Source organism: Gallus gallus, chromosome 3 (assembly GCF_016699485.2).
Source record: "Gallus gallus isolate bGalGal1 chromosome 3, bGalGal1.mat.broiler.GRCg7b, whole genome shotgun sequence".
Taxonomy (NCBI): Eukaryota; Metazoa; Chordata; class Aves; order Galliformes; family Phasianidae; genus Gallus; species Gallus gallus.
This window is the reverse complement of record NC_052534.1, coordinates 5,142,549-5,168,702: the sequence shown is the minus strand read 5'-3', so window position 1 is coordinate 5,168,702 and position 26,154 is coordinate 5,142,549. Positions and strand designations below refer to the sequence as shown.

Here is a 26,154-nt window from a genome sequence, read left to right as displayed (position 1 = left end):
CTTCTAGATATTTTCGTGCTCTTCACATCCATACCTGCTGACTAACATGGAGCCATTAGTCATCCAACAGCTAGTCCAAGCCACATGCTAAATGAATACACATTGGGCATTTACATGCAGTTACCTTAATTTAATATATCACTGGCTTCACTTCTGCATTTTTTAAACAGTGAAAATGTCGCTTTTACATTTTCAACTTGCCAGTCACCCAGCTCTCATAACGTACATATAATCAAGGCAACCATTCTTTCATAGCAATAAAACAGCAAAAGCGCAGCCAATGGTGCATAACTGAAAATGCAGGGTCTACAGTTTCAACTTGCATTCTGCATTTATTTAAAATCTGAATGCCTGAAACAGGCATAGACATACAGCCATTACACTTCAGCACTGAAATGCTTCTGAATTTCCACAGCCTTCAGTAAAGGTTGAGGAAATAAATCTTATGCCTTCATCTCCAACCTGCGCTCCGCTTACCGTACTGTAATCACAGTTAAAATGAACAACCGGGTGCAGCTGACAAACTGATTTCTCTCTAGCTAGTATGTTAAACCCAATGTAAGAGAATGCTGAATTCTGCAATAAAGCATACGTGAGCTGAACTTACTAAAGAAAATTATAAATGCTGTTTTCACATCCTAGAAGTAATCTAGTCCATTACTCACACAAACATTTTGTGAAATCAGGGAGCTTTGACAAAAAGCATGATAGCTTCCTGGAAATATTTAACAAGCAGGTACAACATTTCCAGCCTTTTACATTTTTAGAAGAATGTAGAATGTAATTGGTTTGACAGTTGGAGTTGTACATTACTGTATCTGAATTACTGCTATCATGGACTGATTAAAAAAAAGAATAAAAACCAGAAAAAGGAATAACGGTCCAAAGTCCAATTTCAGAAAGACATCAGTATTCAGGTATTAGCCTTCAGCAGCTGCTAAGAGATTGACTTGGACCACTGGTCTTGATAGCCAATACACCCCAAGGTTTTCTTACGATAGGATCCCAGAAATTCTTCCTCTGTAAGACAGAAGTTACAGGTGACAGCACCTCAAACCATTTCTCCTGTTGAGTTCAGGGAAGTGCAACAATGAAAAACTGCACTAAGCTAAAGCTATGCTCTTGTGCTCTTCCTCCTGTGTGTTTTGTACAGGACAGCTGAATTTCACTACAGAGAAATTCCTTCATTTTGTCATTTTAAGATAACAAGTTCCTAAGCTTTGAAGGGTTTTTAGTTGTTACATTTTGGCATTTTTAAAATAACCAAACAAGAAGCTCAGCCCTTAACGTATCATCACAGGAGATGCACAAACTCCTTCCTTGGAAAAGAAACAGATGGAGATGATAGCTGGCAGAGCAAACCTAGCAGAAACTGCAGAGTAGTTCATGGAGGGAACGATTGCATTGGCTCAGAAAGTCATCCCTGCTCTGAGTTGTCTCCTACCTTCAATGCAGCACCTCATCTTGACATTACTCTGCCACTCCATGCGTATTCCTCTTTCCTCTTGTTTTTAAACCTAGTCTTTCCTCTTCTGCTCACCCCAACCAACAGTAATCAAACACCCATGAAATCACCCACCCCACTTCCAGGTCATAAGCACTCTTGGGAAGAGTTTGGCTCTCATCTTGCAGCACCACATCTCAACGTGCTTCTCATCTGTTGACTTACACTGATCACCACTAAACAAGCCAGCAAACATATACAGCTGTGCATTTATGAAATGAAACATCACCTGGCTCTCCCTGAACTTCTAGGTAAAATACTTAAGCTGTATTTTGAGCCAATTTTGCTTTTAAAGTCAGTAATTGTTTGAAATTGGCCGGAAGACGCAAAAATCCCACTTAGCCTCACAAGGCAAAGCATTTTGTCCAACACCCCTTTTTTTTTTCCTCCGTTTTGTTTAAAAAACAACTTGATTTATTAAAAAAGGATAATTAGCTTACATTCAGCTTCAGGATAATATTTTCCATAAGACCTCTGGGAATTCCCACTCCATATTTTAAATAGCTCAAATTATTTAACGTACTGGAAGAGGCAGAACATGAAGCAGAAGTAACATCCTATGGGCCATACTTCTGGAGTTCTAAAAACACACATTTCAGAAAGAGCAACTGAGAAATTTACATTTCTATAGAATTTTTCCTTGGATAAACACTGAAAATGCATTACTAAGCTATTAGCACGTCTACAAAGTAATAACAACATTAAATGTTATGTGCAAACTTCTATGAAAGAAACGAGCAGCATAACAGAAGTCCACACCAGACCACATCCCTGCATAAAGTCACTGAGAATAATTCAAGGTGGAACAGCTTCTGCCAGCTGCCTGGGAGGAAAGAACGAGCAGCCTGGGTTCCCTCCCACTATAAACAGATACGCTTTCCTCCCCAAACCCCCACTCCTGGATTGAAAACAAATAAGCTTTTAGTTTGCTTGGTTTTTTCCTGCTGTAGGAAAGAGCCTTTTCCTTTACTTTAAGAAATTCTGGCTGGCCTCACTTCTTTGATTTATCACAATAAAAAAAAAGGTATTTTTTTTTTTCATGGGAACTCCTCTTTCCACTTAATTTCAAGAACAGAAAAACTGAAGTATTTTGACTTATATCCTAACAACTCAGAAAAGCTCTGCTTAGCTCTCTGTTCTTTGTCCTTCATCTCCTCCCATACACCCAATGAGGACCTTTGTGGCCCCAAATCCTGAACCAGCTGTGCTGACCCTCCGTCCATCCTCCAAACACATATGAAATGGAGAGAAAAGTAAGATTAAAAAGATGGGGAAGAAGCAAAAAATGAACTAAGTCGACATGCCACAATTCCTCCAGCTCCCCACAAAAGCCCAATAGTCCCTTCCCAGCTTACTGAGCTGCATATGGACGACGTTTTCACACAGAGGTTAGCCCAAGCAGCAGCATTACAAAAAGGCTTAGTTTTTTCTTCAAAAAAAAAAAGCTTAAGGTTTGGGGTATTTTTCTCAAGTCTCAAATACTAGTAGTACCTTGAGCTTGAAGAACACACTGAACTTGCATGATAATGACCATAATTATTATGAGCCATCATTTACTGTCAGAAACTAACATCTCCAACCAGCTATATTAAATTCAATATATTTTCATTAGTTATAATAGACAGGGACTTGGCTTTTAACTGACATTCACCATATATCCATTGTTATGACCAGCACCATACGAGATAACGGAAAAGTAGGTGGGGAGAAATGGAAGAAGTAAAATAACACCGTGAAAGGAAAGCCTCAGTTTTCTGTGTAGAAAGCTGCCCAGAAGCTGTGTAAATCTCCTCTTGCACTCTGACAAGCTCTCTGCATTTTTAATCAGGCCTCCTATTAGCTCTTACAGAGCGTACAAGGAACTTGAATATACTGTAAGCCAGAAGACTTATGTTTTAATGAAAAAGTGTTACTTTCAGCAGCTTGCTGAAGACTTACTTCAAAGAATTCTCATGTACTGTGATTTCAAAGTGAGCTGAAAATAATAAGAAGCCGAATTCTTTTGTTACTCAGACCCAGAAGCTGCAAAAACATAAATAAAATCATAACTGGACCCAAATCACACACTCTTTGGCACTCCTAATAGAGACCCGGAGGAAGAAACCCTGCATTATTGGTTCAAATAGGATGCAACGTTTCACTGGCATCATTCCCCCCTGCAAGAAGCCACTTCTGTATGGATGTGTTCTTGATATGGAGCGGAAGAATTAGCCACTACCATTCAAAGTACTTATCTTCTTTGTGATATGATATTATAGAGTAATTCAGTTATTAGAAATTAATGATATGAAATGGTTCCCCTGAGAATTACTCCATGCATCACACATTTAATTATGAATACATTTGTTGTACCACTTAACAGGGAAGATACTGTGTGTATGCTGGTGTACTTTGGATAATAATCCACCACAATTCATTTCCTTCTAAAAAATCTCTCTACGAACACAATTCTGTGCTTCGAGTGTTTCAGCTTACTCCCATTACACCACGTAATGATGGCAAAATAATAGAAATGATTGCACGCAGAAAGAAAAAGACAAAATTAAGGGCATAACAACATACTTAACTCTGCTGGAGTGCTTTTTTTAAAAAAAGAATACTTGCTATATTCCATAACTTGTTGGGGACTCTAAATACAATATCAAGAACTAGATGAACTTGTATAACTGCACTGAACTAAATTACGTACAATTTACTCACACCACAACATCAGAAAACAATGAAGTAAACAGCACCTACCAAAAATAACTAAATCACTAGTCATTATTTTTAGTAAATATTCTTCCTTGCCTTTTGCCTGCTAAGCTCAACCCTTTTACTAGAGTACCCAAGCCAATTCAAGACTAAACTTCTCCAGTAAAACAGCAGCAGGAGAGACAAATCTGAAGAACAAGCTCACACTTACCATTTGACACAGAAGGTTTCTCACATGACTTCCTTGATAAATTGCTCTCCCTTAACATGACGTTAACTGGCAGAAGCAGTCCGTACTAGCATCCAGTTAGCACATGGGAGCATAGTGAAGAGGGGCCTCTTGTACTTGCTGCGCAAGGCTAGGATCACAGAAAATCTTTCATACAGCTTTCAAGCTCCCTCTTTACTCCCTCTCCAGTAAACACAAGGACCTGATATGCTGAGTTCTTTTCCAGGTTGAGGTGGACAGGGCCAGTTCATTCCAGCATCAGTGTATTCCTCCCCTACCTCCCTCCCATGCTAACAGAGAGCTCTTGTGCATCCCAGAAAACAACCCTCTCCTCCAACAGCTCCTAACCTGTTCCAAAGAAATCCTTTTTCAAAAGCAGAGAATCCAACTCATACACTACAGATCAGGCAGTCACCTTCCTGGCACTTACTGGCCATCCCCTGAAGCACTGCAGCCTACATGTATCCCTTTTTCACAGCTGCACCCTACCAGCTGCTGATCACTACCCTCTGCTCAATCAGCATCACCTGTGCAGCTACAACACCTGGGGCCTTCCCCACTGCCCTCTGCCAGCAGCTCCCCCCACAAGTGGCAAAGCTTTGAGTATTCCTCCATTCCACAAAAGACCCATTTCTCCCCTTTTCCTCTCCTTCCTTCTACAGCCTGTAATAGGCACTAATGACTCTCCCCATATTTAGCTTGCCTTTTGTGTGTCATGGTGCTCCTAGCATGCCTTCCAAAGTTTCCTTCTGTTGGATCAGTCCCCCACGCCCAACAAAAACTCACCCAAATGTGAAGTCAAGCAGAGAGACACTTACATGCGATTGCTGACTGGAAGCCATTGCTCAATTTAGCAGTGCAATTAAATACATGATTATTCAGAAGTGAACTTATATTCAAACCATCTGAACCTCCCTTCTGTTTATCATTAAGTAGATTCTAAAGAGGTTGTCTGAAAGAAGTCATATGGATCTGATTTTTTAAGTTATTTGTGAGCAAATGTGAAGGGCTAGCTGTCAAAAAAGAGGAAACAAAAATGTCACATAAATAAATTGAAATAGGCAGTGGTTTGCAAAATCTTTGCAATTTTTTTTGCATTTATAAACATAAAATTTAAATCACAAGCCAGGATGATGATGCTTTGTTTGAACATCAAGATCATCTTCTGTCATTCACAAAGCTGTCATCTAGACAGGATTTTATTTTTGGATGTTGCCATAGACCGAACGGTACATTCAACGTGCAGTACCACCAGGTGGCAATTTGAAGCACTAAGGTTTGGGTCTTCTTCAGGTGCACATAATGGTCCTACAATCAAGCAGAACTGACAAAGCCTGGCATCAGAAACAAATCAGCTAGTTACTGCTAGAAGGAATAACTAATCAAAATCTGTATTTCTATTTTAGACAACGCTCTCTATACAAGGCCTTTTGTTATTGCCGTTTGTGAAAGCTCCCTAGTAATACACCAGAATGGGTGCAAGAAAAAATCACCATCTTTTATACATGGAGAGTGAGAAGGATGAAGAACACAAATTGAATCTAATCTAGCAGAAAATGAATTTTGTAAGTAAAGATTATTTAAACTGGAAGTCTTCCTATCAGAAGCAGGATAAGGAAAGTGCTGTAGAAAATCTGTTTATGATCCCATGCACAGGTGTTGGAGTTGTTTGTTTGCTTTGTTTGTTTGTTTTTCAATTAAGCAGAAATTATGAGAATTGCAAAGAAGTAGTGGGAAGTAGAAGACAGTATGACTGTATGAGTGAGGTAGGAAAGGGGCATTGTGTGGGAATATGGATACAGGAGAAAGCGTTGCTGGTGGAAGAAGTATGGCTGTGGGCATGAAGTGCTGGCAGCAAAAAGGAAGGAGCAGGGTAATACTCCAGATCTTGTAGGCTGTAGATTGAATGTGTATGGGCTAGAAAAGCTGAAATGGTTAAAGACACATCTTAAGTCTCTTTAAATTTCCTCTGAACATTTATTTGTAGAAAACCTTCTGTTCTCATTGCACACAGATAGCAGGCCCACATCCTGTTTTACCTGGTAATTTTGCAGTCTTAATGGCAGGAGTGAGGTGGAATCTGAAGTAGCTAACTACATTGATATAAAATGGTACTGTAACAACTGGCTCCTCCTTGTTTTACTGCTATCCTTCACTTCGAAAGGAGAGACAAACTACTCTCATGGGAAATTCCACTGTATCAGACAATAAACACATGGTATTTCTGCCACATGCCTCCTGAAATTAAAGACAGCTCTAGGGAGAGGTCGGATTAAACAGAACTATAAAAAAAAAAAGAGAGAGAGAGAAGTTCCAAACCTTTATTTCCCCCCACCGCAATCCTTTGTTGAAGGTTCAAGCAGGAGAGGTACCTCATAAGACATTTAAGTGGCAGAATCTGCCAGAAGATACTGAAGCCCAAGGCCTGGCCATCGTAGTTGGGAAACAGTATTAAAAGTTAAAAGACAAAGTCGCTTACAAATTTCAAAGCGCTAATAAATGTTAGAAATCAAACAGAGTCAAGCAGAACAGAGAGGATTTGGCCACTACCCAGTAATGCAGCACTCTTCTAAAAGCTTCTTTTGAGTTCATTTATTGCCCTCTGTGCTGTTGGGACAGACTATGCTAAGCAAAGGGTACCTCATGCTCCCTCCTTCCTCATCCTCACTCCACACAGACTGACCCTGAAAGTGCTCCAAGCATTTGCACGTGCAACTCGTGGTTGGAATGCACATCTTGAAACCAAAACTAAAATCAGACAACCTTCCAGGGATTCCTAGAGAGCAGGCAAGGACAGGAGAGCCCCTTGGCTGATAAAATGTATGTTGGTTTGGGGACATCTGTTGCAGATCGTCCCAGCTCTCACTTAAAGTTTTAAAACAGCCTTAAATGTATACACACGAACAGCATGAAAGGCTTTTGTTGTGCCAGCCCACGTCAATCTCTCAAAAACCACCTGTTGTCACTTTGCTTTTAGAAAAGGCTTTCCATCTCTAGCCAGAGCAGAGTAGCTCAGTGGCTGCTGGTCCCTCAGCTCCAGGCTCTCCTGCCTGCTTGTCAGAGCTGACCGTCAGCCGCGCTGCCCACCTGTGACAATGATAACCAGCACAGTGCTGAGCACGGGCATGGTGCTTCCCACTGCAGTATTTACACGCTGCTCTGGGTACTCTGCTTCTAGAGCAGTTTTCAAAGGCACAATGGATGCAAAGAGTCTAAATCTTAGGGATAAAAAACACAATAAGTTATCACCCGAAATCCTGTCGTGTGAACAGCCTCTCCTTTTATCCATACGTCTCCATCCAGAAAGCAAGGATACTGCTAGCTGCTTAAATAACTTTAACGATGTTTTAACAATTAATGCACAATGTTTTAACAATTAATGCATTACAATGCAAATTTAGTGCTACAGGAGACAGGTATAAGCTTTTGAAAGACAACAGCATATGCCTGAGCATGTGGAGACCAGATTAACTGACCCATTCAGAAAGGAATCATTTTGACCATATAGTTTAAGCCTTGCAGAGCCAGAGCCCCGGAGAAGGATGAGCAAATAAACTTCAGAAAGCATTGAGCAAAAAAAAGGAAAAGATAATGGAGTGTGCAAGAGAGCTAAGAGGTGATGAGAACAGCTCCAGGTGACATGCAGTCACATGGCAACGTGGTGAAAGAAGGGAGAACGTTAATGAAAGAACTTCTTGGGGATAGGAACACAGGGTTACCTTTAAGCTAGACTTGGGTAATACAGAAATTTGGAATTCTCCAGGCTGAATGATGCATAAGAGGGAAAAAGTTGCCCCCATGAAACCTTGTCTGCATCTGATGGAGGTTACAAATACACACCAGAAAATGGAGCAGAATGTTAAATGCTTATATTTAGGGAGGTAATCCAAAGACAAGCTTCTTTGTAGTGCCACTGAAAGAACGGCCTACCTCCCGCTAGACATTCAGCCTCTCTTGCAAGGAAACATGAGATATATGTAAGCCTTCAGCCACTAGATTTTCAGCAAAGATTTCGTGACAAACATCTCTGATCTTTTCTGGGATTATCTTCCAGTACTTATATTTGCAAGGAAAATTTCTGTATTAGCCTCCGAGGTCTTTGAACTTTAGATTCTTTCATTTTGTTCTATTAAAGAAATTTCTAAAGGACCTTTACCACACTTCAAATTGTATTGCACATGTTATGTGACTCGGGAAGCCATACAGGGAACTTTTGTACGGAGCCAACGAGACAGCTGCTGAATGCTATCTGAATAGTGGCAACATTTTCAGCTGTTTTCAGCTAGCTTACCTTAAGGCAGCAATGGTGCACTTTACCCTCTGAATTCTGGCCTACTTGGGATCCCTACACAGCTCACCCAGGTAACCAACACTTAGCATGGCTTGGCGTACCACGTACTTCAGTCTATAGATATGGAGGCCAACGCATTAGGACACTCAAGGTATCTGCCACAAGACATGTAGGTCACAGAAACATGGTGTCAGATAAAAGGAGCTCAGCCTGATCTCCCTTCTGTCTCACAGATCACAAGTGATTTCACAGTCTAAAAGAAGATGTATAAATCCTCATTATTCAGGACTGCTGGGAGTATCAGTTTCCTGCACAAAAGAACACCTGGCAGAAAATAAACCTGAATGAGCCCATGAATATTTCTATAGAGGACTTCCTGGGGAAGGAGTGTCTTCCCATTCCAGCTAGCATCTTCCCATCTTTCCTTTCCAGCTTCCCCACCTTTGCTTTCAGCATGATGGGAATCTTAGAATCATGCTTTAGTCATAATTTAATAAGGATGATTAGCCAGAATAATTACCTACAGAAAGCTATTCTCCAGCCTGCATGTGGCTTAAAACTTGATCCTTTATTCACAGATAGTGTCCCCTCAGCACTGATTCAGACACTCACTACATTGAGTCCCTAGAAGCATTGTGGAGGTTCAAGCTTGTGCAAAACATGGCTGCTCAGAAACATTTAATAGCATTTCTGTAACTAGAAGGGGTTCATTTGCTTGCACAGTTCCTTGTGGATATTATTGTAAGGTCCTAGTAGATTCCAGCCCACATCTGTTAGTGTTGAAAACCTTGAACCTGATGTACAGAGCCATTCAATAGAACAAGTCCCAGCTACATCAATCAGGGATAATGCATCCCTTTTTGCATGCCAGGCTGCCGCACTCCCTGGGATTGTGCAATCTGTAAAGCTCGGGATGGCTGCTTGTGCTGTTCTTGCTTGGAAGGATTTGTGAAATGAACTCTGCGAGCCCAAACGCCTTCACATCTTTCTATCTGAAAGAACAAAAAATTATTGTTGCCCTGTCTTGGATTTCCTTACACAGGGGACAGACAACCCCTCAAATGCTAACAGCAAGCAAGAAGAGAAAATGAAAGGATAAGAAAAGAAAATCACAATATTGGAAGTCAGATGAAAATAACCAACTTATATACAAATTTACTTCAGAGAAAAAGCTTGTAACTTATGTGGCTCTTTTTCATGAGCAAAATGTTATTTACCAAGCAATAAATGCAGATACACTCAAAGGGAACATCTGCCATGTGATGAGTTTAAGTTCATCATTCAATTTTCCTTCTTAATTTTCCTTTTGGATGCTGTTTGACATATTTCCAGGAAAAAAAAAACCACCATTAATTCTCCACTCGAGCGCTGTATAAGCGCTGTGATTTGCTTAGAAGAAAGTTTGCACAAAGTGTTTGATAATGGGCCGCCTTCATCAATCATGGTGGCATTCCTCTCCAGCTACTTCCTGTGAAGGCTCTGAGTGATCCTGCCTGCCCTCCATCCAAAAGGCAGCGTGAGCTTGGTTTAACTCCCTTAACCATAAAACACAGCTCTCCTGTTAGCCTGTCATCTACTAATCAAGACTCTCTCCGGAAGGGCCCTGAATATCCATTAGCAGTTGGAATGCTGCATTCAAATTCCAGTTTCTAGCAGGAAAATGACAGATTTCGGAGCTATTACTGCTGTAGGATAATTCTTCCACAGATGCAGACGCTTGTGTGAGTCATTTTAACAGCTGTAGTGCAAAATATACCACAAATCCCACAAGTGCTCATGTAGAACCATCCCATCCACTACCCTGATAGAAGAAAATCTCTAAAGTTGTCTTTCTTTTAAAGCCAATATTTCTGAATAATGCTATATGTATGGTATATATGACATAGATATGTTTTTAACAGTGTAGGCTGTGGCAAAACTACTGAAAACACTGTATCCCTTGGTTACCAACACAATGAAAATATTCCCTTTGACAACCACCTGGTTTACTGATAGTCATGGATGAGGTACAGGTGACAGCATGCTGCTTTTCCTACATTAGGCAACAGATAAACCTCCAAATCAGTATGATAAATTATAGCTCAGCATGTACCTAAACAAGAAAATTAGAAGATTGGTAAACTATATTTTGCAGCAGAACAGTGGCATTTCACAGGGTAGCTAGGAAACTACTTGGTATTCTGAAAACTTCTGCTTTTTCAGAAGTTTCTGAAAGCTAGAACAAGTTAATATCTATTCTGTGATCTTTATTACTAGCATTTTGTTCACAATGGACTAATTCTGCTCTATTCATACAACCGATATGCAAGGTAGGTAGCGGGACAAGCTTTGCTCAGTTCAGACTATTGTTATCATCTGCGAATTGAATTCAGGGCTTCTCTGCCCTACATATTTTAAGAGGGAGCAGTGAAATTCTGCATAGGACAATCTCAAAAGAGGCTGGGCTTTCCATACGCATTTTGAACACAGTTTTTGACAGTGTTGTTCTTTTCCTCACCAGTTTCACATAGCTATCCTACTAGTTTGTGCTACCTTACAACAGGCAAGTTGTTAGGAACAAACATATTCTACTACTTGTCATGAATTATCATGAAATTACAGTATATACTATAGTGCTTTAAATATCTTTCGACTTAAAGAAAACAGACACAAAGTCTTAGAGAAACAAACAAGCAAACACCAAATCAAACTAAAAAAACACCCCCAAGCCCTGCAATTGCAGCAGCAAATAACAGGCTGAAATATGGAATACCTACTTAAGAACAGGTAGTGGCTACATTTCAGGAATTACCCATGTTGAGGTATATGGCTGCTGCTTTACCCTGAAATTCTCCAGCGTCAGAGTGGTGTTGAAGCAAGTGGAAACCAAGACAACTGGTGTATGGGTAATACATGGTTTCCGTAGAACGTATCCTCTGCACATAAAGAAGGCCAAGGGATGTTACTTTCACATTAAGGTGTTCCACATGAGCATAGTTCAACAATAAATCCTAATCCCTGCCTTCAGATGGCTGATTTGCTGAACAGTGGCTGTTAACAGAAGAAAATAATTTAAAGGGTGATGGGGTGAAGGGGAGGAATCTAAGCTTGCCTTTAGTGACATTGTGAAGGTTAAATATTGGGAAATGCTGCTGTCAGAAGTTCCTGCTCATTGGAATTCCACACATCAAAACTGGGAGCTTTCTGGAGCTATGGAAACTTACCCCGAATTCAGAGACAAGCACACAATATTGCAGATGAAAGACTGCTGACTGCTGTGCAGTTAAACTACTAATTTACTTAGCATATTCTCTCTTTCTGAGATCTCCTTGCAGCTGCTCATTGCAAATGATCCAAGGCAACATTCACACGCTGGAGACAAGCATAGCAAATTTTAACTGAGGAAACATTTTTAGGAAAAGGTGAAAAAGGATTTGAACTCAACAGAAAAATACCAATGCTTCCTGGTTCTGAAGGATTCAGAATGCATGTGCTGATTGTGCCACTTTCCACTACAGTAAAAAGCTTACGCACTGAACTTAAAATGTGAAGTATGAAAGGGTAAAGAAATTAAGCTCTTGTCTTAGAGGTAAGAGCAAATGTCATTCAGTGAACTTACGTTATTTTGTCCTCGCTGCAGTTGCATTACACTGCTCAGATTCCCATTTTACTTTGGGAAACAATGTTAGGTACAGGTAGGTGCAATTATAAAATACTGGAACAAATATGGAATCTAGTCTAGAGAAGATGGTTTAACAGCATTTTCATTAAAAGCCCCAAAGAAAAGACCATGAGAAAGGAAAGAGCAGGGGCACAAGGAAGCCAGCCTGGAACAGAGTCCTTCCTTGCAGCTCCAGCCAAAGGCTCTCCCAGACCACCCTGGGAAACAGCACTGAGGCCCAGCTGAGCCCAGGCCACTCACTCTGTGCAAAGGCACTGGAAGTGCTCCAGGCAGTGGAGCACGCTTACTGAACTACCCTGCAACCCGTGGTCTTCCCCAATCCACAGCGGGCTGCGGAGTGCTGTTTTCTGGCACTCTCCTGACCCCTGCACTTCTTTTCATTTTGCTTTGTCTGTAACAGCACAGACACTCGGGAGGCAAAGTAATTAATAATTGAGATTCTAAGGCTTGAAGCCTCTTGGAATTTTGCTCATTTCATACTGTATAATTGACCTTCTTTCCTCAAATAAAAACAGCTTGTGCTTTCTTGCATCCGTCTAATTCCATTTGCCTGCTAACAGGAATGAAATGTGAAATGAAACACAGAGGTGAATATTAGATTTTGAAAATCGAGTGTGCTCAGGTACAGATTGATAGTGATCATTTTATTGAAATATAACTCCTAGAAGTCTTTATTAAACAAACCCGTTGTTATTGTTAATGATGCCTCACAAGACATAAATATGCCACCATATGTGTATACATGCTCCGCAGCCTTCACGCACGTCTCATGGTGAAGACTTACTGACATCAAGGCACTGATGCAATCAGCCATGCAGCTCTTTGTACAAGATTTCTTTCCACTCTTTTCATAAGTCTCCCACTGTTATTTCAACCTGTCAAGTTTTCTGGGAAACAGTGTCAGCTGCAGCTCTTGTGTTATAACTAGACATGCTTTGCACCCACATGCTCTCAGGTTTCCTTTGGTCTTAATAAGTATCAGCTCAGTCTCTTCTGGAAAGAGCTGCAGACAGAGATAACCCCCAGCTTCCCCAGTCCTTCACAAGACCTCTCCTAAGAAATTAACAAGCTGATGTTTTAATCCCATCTTTTCTCACAGCGCTCTCTCCTACTGGGCACACTGGGTTACAGTCCCTCTCCCTTCAGGTACCTCAGTGGGATGTCACTCATAACATACGGCTTTGAAAAGGGATCCTAGCAATCTTTATTTTAGATAGACAAAAAAAAAAAAAAAATTCCTTCCATCCCATAGGATAACTTTCCTCACTCTTAAAGGTCCACTGGAACTTAGGAGAACCCCCTGCAATGTCTTTCTACACACCACTGTCCCCTGTCCTCAGCCAGCCTCCTCCATGAACTTCAGAACTATCTGAATCCACAGCTAACCCTGGTTTCTTTGCTCCTGCCTAAATCCCACTTCTTCTCAAGACTTCCCAAACAGGGGAATCTCGGGTTTTCAGCAGAGCCCATGTTTTCTTCAATTAAACTATTATCAGTCACTGGGAAGACATCTGATAACAGTAAACAGAGCGGCAGTCAACAGCTTGGCCCCACTCTCCGAATCAGCAGCTAACACTGAGCTCAGCTAAAAAGCAGTCACTGAGCCTGAATTAATTATATACGTGGCAAGGAGCAAGCAGGAGAATGATATACCGAGAGCTCCTGCAGGAAGCTTTGCTGACCTGAAAAGTAAATTTCCCTCTGCATATGTCCTTTCTTTGTACTCAGGCCGTTCACTGCCACCATAAAGATAGAGGGAAGACACCAGTTTCTGTGCTTTTCCCCACGTTCACGTGCCCTGCTCCCCTTTCTAAAAATCACTCAATGAAAATAAAATTCCACTCTCGAAATAAAGAAACAAATAAACAAATAAAACTGTACGTGTGACCAACATGGCTTCAGAGAGGCCAGAAGAACAAAGTGGAATCAGTTCCTTTAGATCTTCGTCTTGATGCTCTGCTGACGCATACTTTGCACATGGTCTTTACATTCCCCCTCCGACCGGGCCCTACAATTCAGTTACACTCTATAATCTGCTTAGATTACAAACGCATCTCTGTGTTTCTACTTGACCAAGCAAAGCTGGTCTTCAGGCATTACCAAAGTCAACAGCATTAACAATTAAAAACAGCTTGGTTCCAATCCCACTGTGTATGGTTATATCATGGATTTGTTTGAATCATACGTTCCAAAGAATGTACACATTTTCATTGCTTTTATTGACTTAAAACCTCATATTTTTTAAAATACAATCAAGGAAGGGGGGGGGGGGGGAATACCCCAAAAACAAAAACCAACCCAGAAACAGATTTCTGAGGTTAAATACTGCAGTTAAAATAAGCCAGCCTTACAATAAAAAGCTCACGTTTTAAAGGCCTGTAAATAGGATTAGCTCTACCCGTGTCTGGATAAACAGTAATAAGTGGACCTCCATTCAGATCCAATGTAAGATGTATGCATCTGAAGTCATGTGAGTACAAACATGAACTCTTTAATTTGCAACCAGAAGGTCTGGGGGTTGAACGTGAAAAAATAAGTCATTAGACAGCTTCTCTAGGACAGAGTTTGGGGTCTGACACTTTCAAACCTCTGTTTCTGTTGGCTGCAACTCCTCCCGATCACTGCTGAGCTTGAGCATTTGCCCACTTCAGCACTCTAAAGACATAGAAAATGTAATTCCCTATTCAATCTGCTTCTCCGCTGAGCACATTCTGTGTAGCAGGTTTCCAGGCCAGGTAATTTCTCCCCACCACCACCAGTGCTGGAAAATGACATTACAGTAATGAATTAAATGATCCTCTTGCTCAGTCGTTCCTATTTCTCACAACTGCAGTTCTACTTCCAAGTAGCCCGGGCTAATGTATTCACTGATTCCCCGTTGATATTCCATGGAGCGTTATTGTGCTGTGGGCTACTTTATAGAGGAGCCTTTGCTCCTGTGCAGAAGCTGCTGGTACAACAGGTCACTGTGAGCAGGCAGGAGAGCGGTTCCGGTGCACAGCTTTTCCTTTCCCATCTCACACAAGGGCATTGCAGAGTAGATGCATTTCAGGCACACCACTGCCCCTGAGCACAGCAAAGCAGAGATGAAAAACAATAACCAGAAAAAGAAATCTTTTTGATATGAGGTTCGCTTGTCTGGGACTTTGGCTTTTTTCATGTAAACCAAAAAGAAAAGCTGCAGTCGGGATCAAGTTTGCATTTCTCAGCCCTAGTTTGGCTCCCATGCTGCCCCTGGGCAACCTAAGAATGGTATGTTTCACACGTGGGGCAAATGGCAAGGCTGCAATCTAGCCTTGGAGCAAGGCCATCACATCCCCAAAGTGCAGGAGACTGAAATAAATAGGCTACAAAATCTAAAAAGAAAACCCAGCATTTGCTCAGTTGCCTGCATAGCCACACAAAGGGTACAACTGAGAAAGTTTCCCTGTGTTTAATCATTATTCAGACAAGCCTACCATAAAATAGGGGTTTTACCTTTAGAAAGGAGCAGCAGAAGCTTAGGAGTTAATGATTCTGTGGAAAATGTTTAAAAAAGAAAAGTCTGAGGGCAGCCTGCAATACATAAAGTGAAAACTGACAAAGAGATGGTAGCAATATACCATCAAATTCTTTGCCAAAGCAAATGAAAAAGTCACCCGGGCAGATAACATCTGGATATGTGCAATCTCAATTTAGTCAAAATCCTAATGTAAACAAGTCCACTGATAGCAGAAGGGTAGTTAAACATTCCGCCAGCTTTGGATAATTGAAACCATCTTCCTTTTTTTTAAAAAAGAAAAAATAAAAAAAAAAAACAACAAACCTTTCAATTATCAAACTCAGAGGAAGAAACTGACAGCTATTGGAAGGAATCCATTAAAATTCCAGTTTCTTACTTTGCAGACCCACATCTTTGTAAACAATATCTTTGTTTACCAAGGCTAGGAATTGGGCAATGTCAGAGCTCTCAAATGGCTTAACAGTAGTAAACATTAGTAATAGAAGGATATGTATTATTTATAATATAAACACCATATATTTGGATGTGATTTATTAGACAGATATATATGTACTGCTAATTCTATAATGAGATTATTATTTCCAGTAACATGAATATTACATGAAAATCTGGAAGAAAACGTATTTGTATGGTATAACGTGGAGCTCCCTTACAGCATTCACATCACCCCACAGGAATCCTGCAAAAATGGCAGCAGCCACTCTGGGAATGGGAACAATGCAGCAAATCAATTCAGTCTCAGGCAAATTTCACGTAAAGGCTGTGCAGGATCACTGGCAACGTATCACATGACACCAGCCTAATTACACATTGCAATAGTCACTTGGTCAACCCGTATGTCAACTTACTGCATTAGTACATTATCACTGATAATGAAGTTTTGACAGTAATCTGAAACATCTGCAACAAGTACCAGCAAGGCACTGAATACGGAGCAGCATTAAGAAAATACTGTGTTTTTTTTTTTTTCCAGTGCTAACAACCCAACATAGTTCTGGGGTAAATGTCACATTAGAAATAACTGTAGTCCTGCATAAATCAATTTCTGCGCCTATTGCCTGAATGCACGTGAAGTGGAATAGTCTACACGCTCTGCCAGCACGCATGTAATTTCTATGCAACAAAGCTGAGGCCTGTTCAGCTCCAAGTCAAATTCTGGAGAGCACTAACAAGGTTAGGAAGCACTAGGGGCTATGAGAGGAAGAAATTCCTGTCAAGTCCACTGCGTATTTTCCTGTTAAAAGGAAAATATCATTCACATGTGCCCCAGCAAACCCTAATGGCAACTAATTGTAAAGTAAACTCCAAAAACTCTAAAATTCTCTCTTCCCCTCACTCACAATGCTAAAAGGCTTGTTTTTATAAATAGGTCAAGTCTCTCATTTCCATGTAGCTGTGGCGGAAGCAAGAACTAAATGAGCTGGTTTAAAAAGAAAAAGATTAATTGCACACAGTTATGCAGAAAAAACACCTCAAATGAAATTGACTTGGGCCATTTTATGTTGAGTAAAACATACAAGTAAATCTAATAAACAACACAAGCAAAATAAATTACTAAGCTTCCAAAAAAATTTTAAAAAGCAAAAAAACATGTATTTAAAAAAATAAAACCATGAAAAAGCAAAAAGTTTGCTGAGAAGAAAACTGTCTCTTGTTTACATGAAGTTAGAAACGTTGCATGGTCATCGATAACTTCAGTGATAACTGGAGCTGAATTTCTAACTTTGAACCAAGTAAGAATCATACTGCAGTGCCATTCACTCATGGAGGAATCTTACAAGTCTGCATCACGCCCAAGTATTTATGGACATTCTTTTCCCAAGTGCAAAGATAAAAAGGCTTAACTTTCAGGACAGTCCACGGGACAGGCACAGGATTAACCATTTTCAAAGTGTTACTCCATTGCCTTGCACTCTGTATAAACCCATCCTGGACACACTCAGTATTGATGTATCAATTAGATACGGGTATTTTAAAGTGCCGCATTACACGTGATTGGCATAGTTCCACCATTCAAAGTCAAAGATTCCATTTTTTCTATTGTTCTCTCATGTTGGGCTGCTTAAATATTATCATTCAAACCACAAATGTATTCATGGAAATAGGTCTCAAAGAGTATGTTTCAATCATTCATAATCTGGCTGCTGTTTTTCAAGGTATGACTCACCAGCAGCCATGTATCTTGGCTATGATTGGGGAATGCTTTGTTAACGTTGTAAGCCTTTTTCTCCACTGCAGAAAAAAAAAACCATTCTGAAGGTATTTGATTGTCCAAAATTGTACTGTCTATTAAAAATGGAATGGTTTGCCTTTGCTGCAGGTTTCCAAAGAGAAAAACAAACTGAAAACAGTAGCTCAGGATTATCTGATTATCAGACCTATCAATCTCCCGAATCATATTTTGAGAAAGAGAAGATGGAGAGATTTTGTTTTTCATTTGTTTGTTGTTGTTGTTTTAAGATATTGCAAATCAAATCTTAAAATTACATTAGTGTGTAGTCATTATCAGTTCCATGTTAACACAAAGGCATGCTGGGATAGTTAACCTACTTCATTATACTGTATGTAATTCAGCCAGCTGACAAAGTCCCTCATTTAAGTACCGTCTACAAAATTGCTTACAGTGGGAATTATGCTGAGAACAATTTTATTCCACCACATTGTGCCCCTCTGGGGAGTTAATCCTTGGAAAGCACTTGGTGTCCCCTTGTGAATGTATAGTGTGAAAAAAATCTATCGAAATTGGACTGAAACCATACGCCTGCAGCTTAGAGATGCAATGCTCCTGAACAAGAACTTCAGTTCCCAGCAGTGAATACTCCTCTCTCTCTGAATATTTCCAGAGAAAAACAGAACAGAAACCACACTCCATATCTGAGATGCGGTGGTCTGGAGGATATTCACTAACCCCTCAATAAGATTCAATAGCTGTGCTATCCCACTCCAGAAATAACATTTCAGGAATGTATTTATACTGTGTCAAACGTGGATCCTCCGAGCAATGCATTGAAGGTAATCACCAGTACATCTGTTTCTGTCATATTTAAATTCATAGCCTAATTCAATTGCAAATAATTAGCTATTTATCACCATGAAGTTCATATTACAAAATCAGAAAGGGCCAACGCGATCCCAGCCATTTCACAAAAGATTTGGGCCTTAGAAGGAGGAAAGGGGAGAAAAACAAAATAAACCCTAGCAATCAATCCCGCAGTAAACCAAACACAATCAGTTCTGCCTGCCCATCACACCCCTGCAAGACCCAGATCCTTTTGTTGTTTCACAGACTTACAGAATATATTGCCACACACATCAGCTAAGTCCATCTTTCATTTTTATAGCCTGAAGAGAATTATTTAGACAAAACAACGTGAGTACGCAGACCCTGTAATACTGGTGTGACCTCGGTTTCTAACACCTACTTTGGAATGCTACTATAACTCAAGAACTCTTTTTTCCCTTGCAAGGACATCTTAATTATCCCACCCGTGACATGAATGTTTTTGGAAGATAAAGTCTGTAATTAACTTGTTGCCAAACAATATGTTTACTGTCCCTGAAGGTCAGTTCTCATATAAAGACATAAGGACACTTAACTTTGGGAGATGTGTATTGTAACCGCCGTCAAACATTAACTAAGTAGTCATCCATTATCTGTAGTAGCAGCAAACCAAAGTATGAACGTATTGCAAGCATTATAAAACGGTTGTGCTAAAATAAATCCCTACCAAGGTTTCCAAAAAATAAGCACAACCGCAGACGTGGTGCTTGACCCACTGTAACCGGATTTGTAAGAAATTCCACTTCATCTCAGTAGTCAATTGGTAGTGGAAGAATTTGCTCAGACAGTCAAACACGATTGTTCCCTTATTACAGAAATCTGTCTCTGCTGACTGCCCTGGTCAGGGGAAATGAAATTTTAAAAGATTTCAACAAAACAGCTGTAAAGACTCCTTGCCTCATCTAGTACTGAATTTATGCTAGAAATTTACACAGGCCAGTTGCACTCAGAAACCTGTGATGTGCAAAGGGTGGTGGGAGGGAACAAGAGGTTCCATTAGCCTTGCTGAGCCCGAAAGGCAGCTCTGCACTCCTACTCAGGTCAGGCCCTCTGTTTTTTTCCAGTTTCTTTTTCTCCTGGACAGGGAATGGCACCTTAAAATCCACAAAGCAGCTTCCAGCTATGCTTAAGAGAGATGTTTGGTGTGGGTAAGGGTATAATTCACATTCCTAAGAAGCGTCCTGTTTTAGGCAGATGAGAAAGCAGCTATGCTTAGTTAAATATCTCCTACAATATGTATGTCAATTAATTGTATACATGAGTTAGGAGAGGTACGAAGAAGAGGAAAAAAAGGACAAGCAATGGAAGAAATAAAAGGAAAATTATAATAAAGAAAGATGCATACTTTCTTTGATGTTGTGCCAAGTGTTAGTCAGTCTGTGACTCACATCTCCATCATTATTCTGTATTTCAACAGGAAACCTCGCACACACTTGGCCCTAACTCTAACTTACACTGCACTTACAGTCAGAGACAAGTGGAGGGAACAGAAGACAAACAGCTACCAAAATTAAGGAAGAATAACACAGACTTTGCCTAGTAAGGAACATCCTTCTCCTCAGCTCACACGCAGAGGAAATTCTGAACACCGCAGGAACTGCTTATGAAGAAAGCCAGAAGAACCAGCAACACAGGCAAGAGTGAATATACATTCAGATGGGATAAAAATGACTGCCCGAAATAATCAACACTGAAATAAAGGATGGAAAAGTTCAACTGTGCTAGGGAAAGTAAGATTTTAGGAAGGGAAAGACATGAGAAATTAGGAATGCCAAAGACAATGAACACAAGAACTGGAGAAGGAAGAGTCTGGAGACATTCATGTACAAGCACGGCTATTAGCACTGCAGTGAACTAGTAAATAAGAAAGCTCTTTTGGCACATCACAGTCCATTATAGAAGATATTTTGTATTTGTAGCATTCACGCAAAATTAGTTGATTCCTGGCATCTGTCATTCGCAGAACTCATGTATGTCAGCACTTCAGATACTAGAATAGCTTGTAAGTGTTGAAACATGGACTATTTGCTGTTTTTCCACTGAGAATAGATTAGATTTCAAATTCCTCCACTTTGTTACCAAAAGCATTTCCATCAGCTGGAAGCACTTTTCAATCCATCTTGCCAACATTTGACCTATGCTAGTTTCTTTTGGAAGGTGAAACCAGTCAGGATCGGGCATGGATAAGCAATTCTCCACTGAGAACATGTCAAATAGACACACGGCCTTCTACAAGCCAGAATGCAGTCAGTGTGCATTTCTTCGGGACACTTGCTCAGAGCTGTTCATATGGAAGCAAATAACAAGAGCCTATGTCACTCGGCAGTTTCTCTTGTAGATTAGCAGAGGGAACACACATGCTATTCATTTTCTGAAATAATATTGGAGAGTGCTGTTTATATGCTGCCTATAGACCATCTAATTTAAAGAATGTAGCATATTAAGGTAATTGAAAAAGGCATTTGTTTCTGCAGCACAAAATGTAGAGTCTGATTGCTAGACAAAATAATGGACATACTGTTAGACTATATACATTTGCCTGAATACTATCATGTAATAAGCTATTGTATGATAAGAGAAGACTTCAGCTAATCTCAGCCCAGAAACCTTCAGTCTTACTCCTTCACTACTGCCAGTGACCCCCCTGAAGTGCCAGCCATCTGCAAGCTGACTTTTGCACGTGAAATGGATGCAAAGATTTGATGTTACTGATGGCTGGCAGCTTGGGACACCTGATACCACAGCAGTATTACCTTTACAGTACTGCAGACGGAAGTATACCTAAGTTCTTCCTCGTGTTCTTCCCACTATTCCCCTTCCCCACCCTTCCACGCTCTTTTTTTCTTTGAAAACAAGTTATCACAAGTCCAGCCCTGCTTCCTCTTCAATTTCCCAAGTGATCTGTTGACTTCCTCGTGGTTTCCAGGAACAAAAGCTTCCTCCAGGCCGTCTGTGCTCTGCAGAGAATACAGATGCCTTGTTGCAATGGGAGAAAGCAAATCAGAGTTGAAGTTATTATCCTGAGCAGTACCACCACTCTCCATCCTCTGCGTAAAGTTGTTCAGTCCTCCCCTCTTTTACACACCCACTTCCTTTTCTCACTCAAATGGAGGATGTTTCGGACAGCGAGCAGCCAGGAGTGCAGGTGTACTGTTGTGAAGTCCACTAAGATGCTGGGTGTGAGTCAGATGCACTGGGATCACAGGCTCCTACTGAATTTCACCCATAACAGGAGCCATAGGTAAACCTTCACATGAAAGAAAAGCGTTACTAAATACTCAGCTTCCTGCACTATGCGCTAGCAAACGTCCCCTGGATGATGGATTGTCCTGTATGCTCCTTCTGCATGCAGTCACCCAGGGTGCACCAGTGGCTTGTTACCCCAGGCTGTAGAGCACTACACTACCCTGTAGAGCAGTGCCACAGTTCTGCAACACAGTGGCTGTTAGGCTTTCGGTCTAGCTAATCTGGAGGTCAAAATACATGAGACTAAGTTTTGCATTAACGCTATAAATGATCAAAATAAATCATTAGCTATGATTCATCTATTTGTGCAGAAACAAGTAAATGTCAGTACTGACAGGGAAGGGAAAAGTTTATGATTAAGCTCCGGCTATATTCATTCCTCATAATCACTACTCGAGGAAAGCATTCAAATGCATTTTAAAAAGATTCAGCTCTTGATTTTCCTTCCACCCCACTGAGATAGTATCGCGAGGAGTTCACACACAACAACAGCCGTGCAGAGACACATACCTTTACATTCAATATTGTTACCTGAAATGGTTTTGCAATTAGGTTCATTTTAGAGCAGAAAAAACACTTCAACAGAAAATGACAGGATAACTCAAATAAGCACAGAAAGTAATTGTGCTTAAACAGATGCAGACATCAAGTCGTGGATTGTCTACAATTCACTGGAAAGCTCACATGCAATTCTGCTGTCGAAACTGAGTGTTTCAATTACTGGCAGTCTTAACCTTTCTGCTGCATGAATTTTTGATCTCCACTCAAAGAGGAACAGGGAAACCACCCAGTTTTCCAGCATGTACAGAATAACTAAGCAGTCCGTATCATGTTCCCACTGAGAAAACCCCCCCATACAGCCTGTCCATCAGTGAAGATCGCTGGAGGAATGCCAAGTGAGGAACGCCAAGTGAGGCATTTGTGTCTGTTTGACTTACGTGTGTTACGTTCATCTTCATGTGTTTGAGTCACAAGTAAGGATAAAACAGTAAACCGGGTAGGGCACAGCACACAGACCAGCCTCCTGTCTCGTGAGGAAAGGCTCTCAAATGAGGAAAGAGCTTGTGAACTGCTGCCATCTGAGTCAATAACGACAATAATGTGATATTATACCTTTGGGTATTTTGAGCATGGAATTAAGTCATTTATTTAAAGTATCATGTAACAACTCTAGAACCACTAGGAAAAATGCTTTTATTTTCCTGATGTACCAAAAAGTTTTACACGGAGACCCTGAGTGCCTCACCATGTCACAACTGCAGAACGACAGTCTTAATTAATTTACTCCCAAATGAGTACCACATTTAGAAGGAAAGACATTGTAATTTTATCCTGGAAGACCACTTCACACACATGGGACAAACTGTTACCGTATCTGATTCATATCTGTTCTCTAATGGTGCAGAGGCTTACTATAAAAGAACTTAAAAGTCATTCTAAAAACACCCAGCTGCTATTGCACATAAATATTGCCTTCTTTCCTCTGCATAAAACCCTTTGGAGGGAAATTGCTAACTTGCTTAAGGCTTGTTTTTCTCACATCTCACGTGGACATGCCTCAAACACTCCTATCAAATTTTAATCACCTATGTGGAAACATCTACAAGTTCAACAAAGTTCTGCTGCTTCTGTTTTGCTATTTTGGTGCTTTAATTGTGTTACTTCATGCAGCAGAACGAAGTTTGACATCAGTACAAAATCTCACAAAACATCAGTTTAACTGTAGTTTCCCCCTTAGGAAATGCATTCCCTTGAGGATAACTAATGCAAGCCATTTGAAAGCCCCATTTCAACTTAAAACCTTCTCAAAGAATGCCATTCTCGTAAAGTCAGTGGCAGCATTATGATTTGTATGAGGCACAGGAGTGTGGGAGTTATTTTTTTTTTCAATTGTGTTTAAAAAAATACATTCAAAAAATTAAAAAAAAAAAAACAATTAAATGAAGGCTTGATCCAAATTCAATAGCACTGACTCTGGAACAGAAGCGTGATAGCATCATGCTGGAGACAGACAATTAACATTCTGCTGGAGATGGATGATCCTTATCATTTTCCTTCATTGCTTCAAAAACATTTTATTAAGACAATGGCCAATGCTGTAATACAAGGACAAGTGTCCAGCATGCAAACATCCAAAAAAGGATTTCACAATAATAGTCAGTGATTCAGCGTATCAGAAGCTAGCACTGACTTTACAAATATCAAAGCTTATTGTGTTGCTATAAATTCCACCGAACTAATTTATTAGAATGCTAATTGTTGTTTTTATAGCAGCAGAAGGAAGTCACTTTATGTGTCACTCTTTGAAGAGAACCTTGGAATCTTACCTATGTGTTCCAATTGTTAATTGAGTAATGACAGTTAATTCTGGAGTTAAGGGAGCAAAAATCTTGCACATGCAAGGCGTAATTTCTACAGTCACACAGTCAGACACACGCGATCTCATAGGGGCACACATGGATGCAGGCTGAGAGGAAACACAAGGAAAGCAGCAGGCACAGGTAGTCATCTGCAAAGGAGCAGCTGTTTCCTACAACAGCATCCTAAGAAAGCTGCAGAGGAAGTGGCAGTGTGCGGTTCTATCAATAACCTGCCCACACCTTCCCATGGCTCTTGCCTGCTCTTTTCAACGTGTCTATCAGGAAGATGCCACTGCATCCCCCCCAGCGATGAGCAATCCCCCAGCAGCTGAAGGACAGCTACACCAATGGATGTTCCGCAGATGTGTTCCCATGCATTGTCTCAACCTTTGCATTCTCACCTGGACGTTTTCAGCCTGTTTAGAAAGGGACAACTCAGCTATTGCTAACCTCTCTGCTTTCCCTCCAAAGCAATGAAGACACTTCTCGCACGCTGGCGAGTGTCATGGCTTTAAGTAGCCTGTTGGGCCCTGAGCTGCCCTCACGGTGAATGTAACTCTTACTATATTAATGTTCTCAGAGACAGAAAAGAGAGAATCAGTATTTATTCCAGGATAAAAATGCTTTTTGCTAAAAGAACTCAGCAGTCAGGAAAAATGAGGAGCAATCACTTTGTTCCCATGACAAACAAAACCTTCCATGCAGGTAGATGCCATATATTGACAATAACATGTAAGCAGAGTAGCACACATAGTAATAATGTGGTATTAGGCTGCAGTGGGTTTCTATCTTGCAGACATTACTTTTTGATTCTAGGTAGAATTTTTTAAAAGCAAAATATTGTGTCTTCCTTCAAATAGCAACATTAAGAAGTCACAATTAACTAGCATTATGATTTTTTCCCCAAATCATCAGCTTTACCTAATATGTCCTAATCTAAATACGGAGGCCAGAAATATCGACAAGGGTATCACCAACCAATTCAACATGCAAGGGATAGAAAACGTGGGGATTTTAGGGAAATAATTGTTTTTATTTTCCTCCACTGTAATTAATTCGACATCCAACCCACAACCAAAAATGTCACGCCAAATCAACTTCACTATATGGTCTATTTATTAACCATGGCGGGTCAAATAATTTAAAACTGAAGGTGGCCAGGTAATGAGGCTTAACTGGGGGAACTGATTTACAGTGACACGGGTACCTCCTTTCTGGGTTACCTCACATACCCAGTAAGAAATCCACAGTGGGTCAAATTCTTATGTCACCCAGAAAGGATTGCCATCACTCCCTATCTGAGCAGTATTCATTTTACTTCTAATACAACTTCCAATTTTCACCCTGTCACTTTCACTTGTCATTTAGTGGCTTGATTCTGTTTCAAAAGATGTTGTAAAGCCCTCTTGTCATCACCTGCTGCATTACATAGACCTCAGCAGTAACTATGTCACAGGCCAAACAGAAACAGCTCCTGTTAGCCACCCACTGATTCCTACATACAGGAACAGTTCTGGACCTGCAGTTTATAACAGGGCATAAAATGGCATAAGCTGGTACTTAATCAATCAGAAATGTTTGAGTTAACACCAACTCTCCATTGCTT

The 26,154-nt window shown here is 40.5% G+C and overlaps 1 protein-coding gene and 1 long non-coding RNA gene across 10 annotated transcripts in view; both read right to left on the bottom strand.

The window, feature by feature from the left end:
- The window catches only part of MACROD2 (MACRO domain containing 2), an 838,556-nt gene that overhangs the window by 435,436 nt on the left and 376,966 nt on the right, over nucleotides 1-26,154 (bottom strand). The window lies entirely within an intron of this gene.
- LOC124418349 overlaps nucleotides 591-26,154 on the bottom strand; it is a 67,672-nt gene continuing 42,108 nt past the window's right edge. The window contains exons 1-2 of the long non-coding RNA XR_006938892.1: nucleotides 4,776-26,154; nucleotides 591-4,557 (exon numbers count right to left, since the gene is read on the bottom strand). The exon at nucleotides 4,776-26,154 is cut by the window's right edge and continues 42,108 nt beyond it. This is a non-coding gene — a long non-coding RNA (uncharacterized LOC124418349). The remainder of the gene's footprint in view (nucleotides 4,558-4,775) is intronic.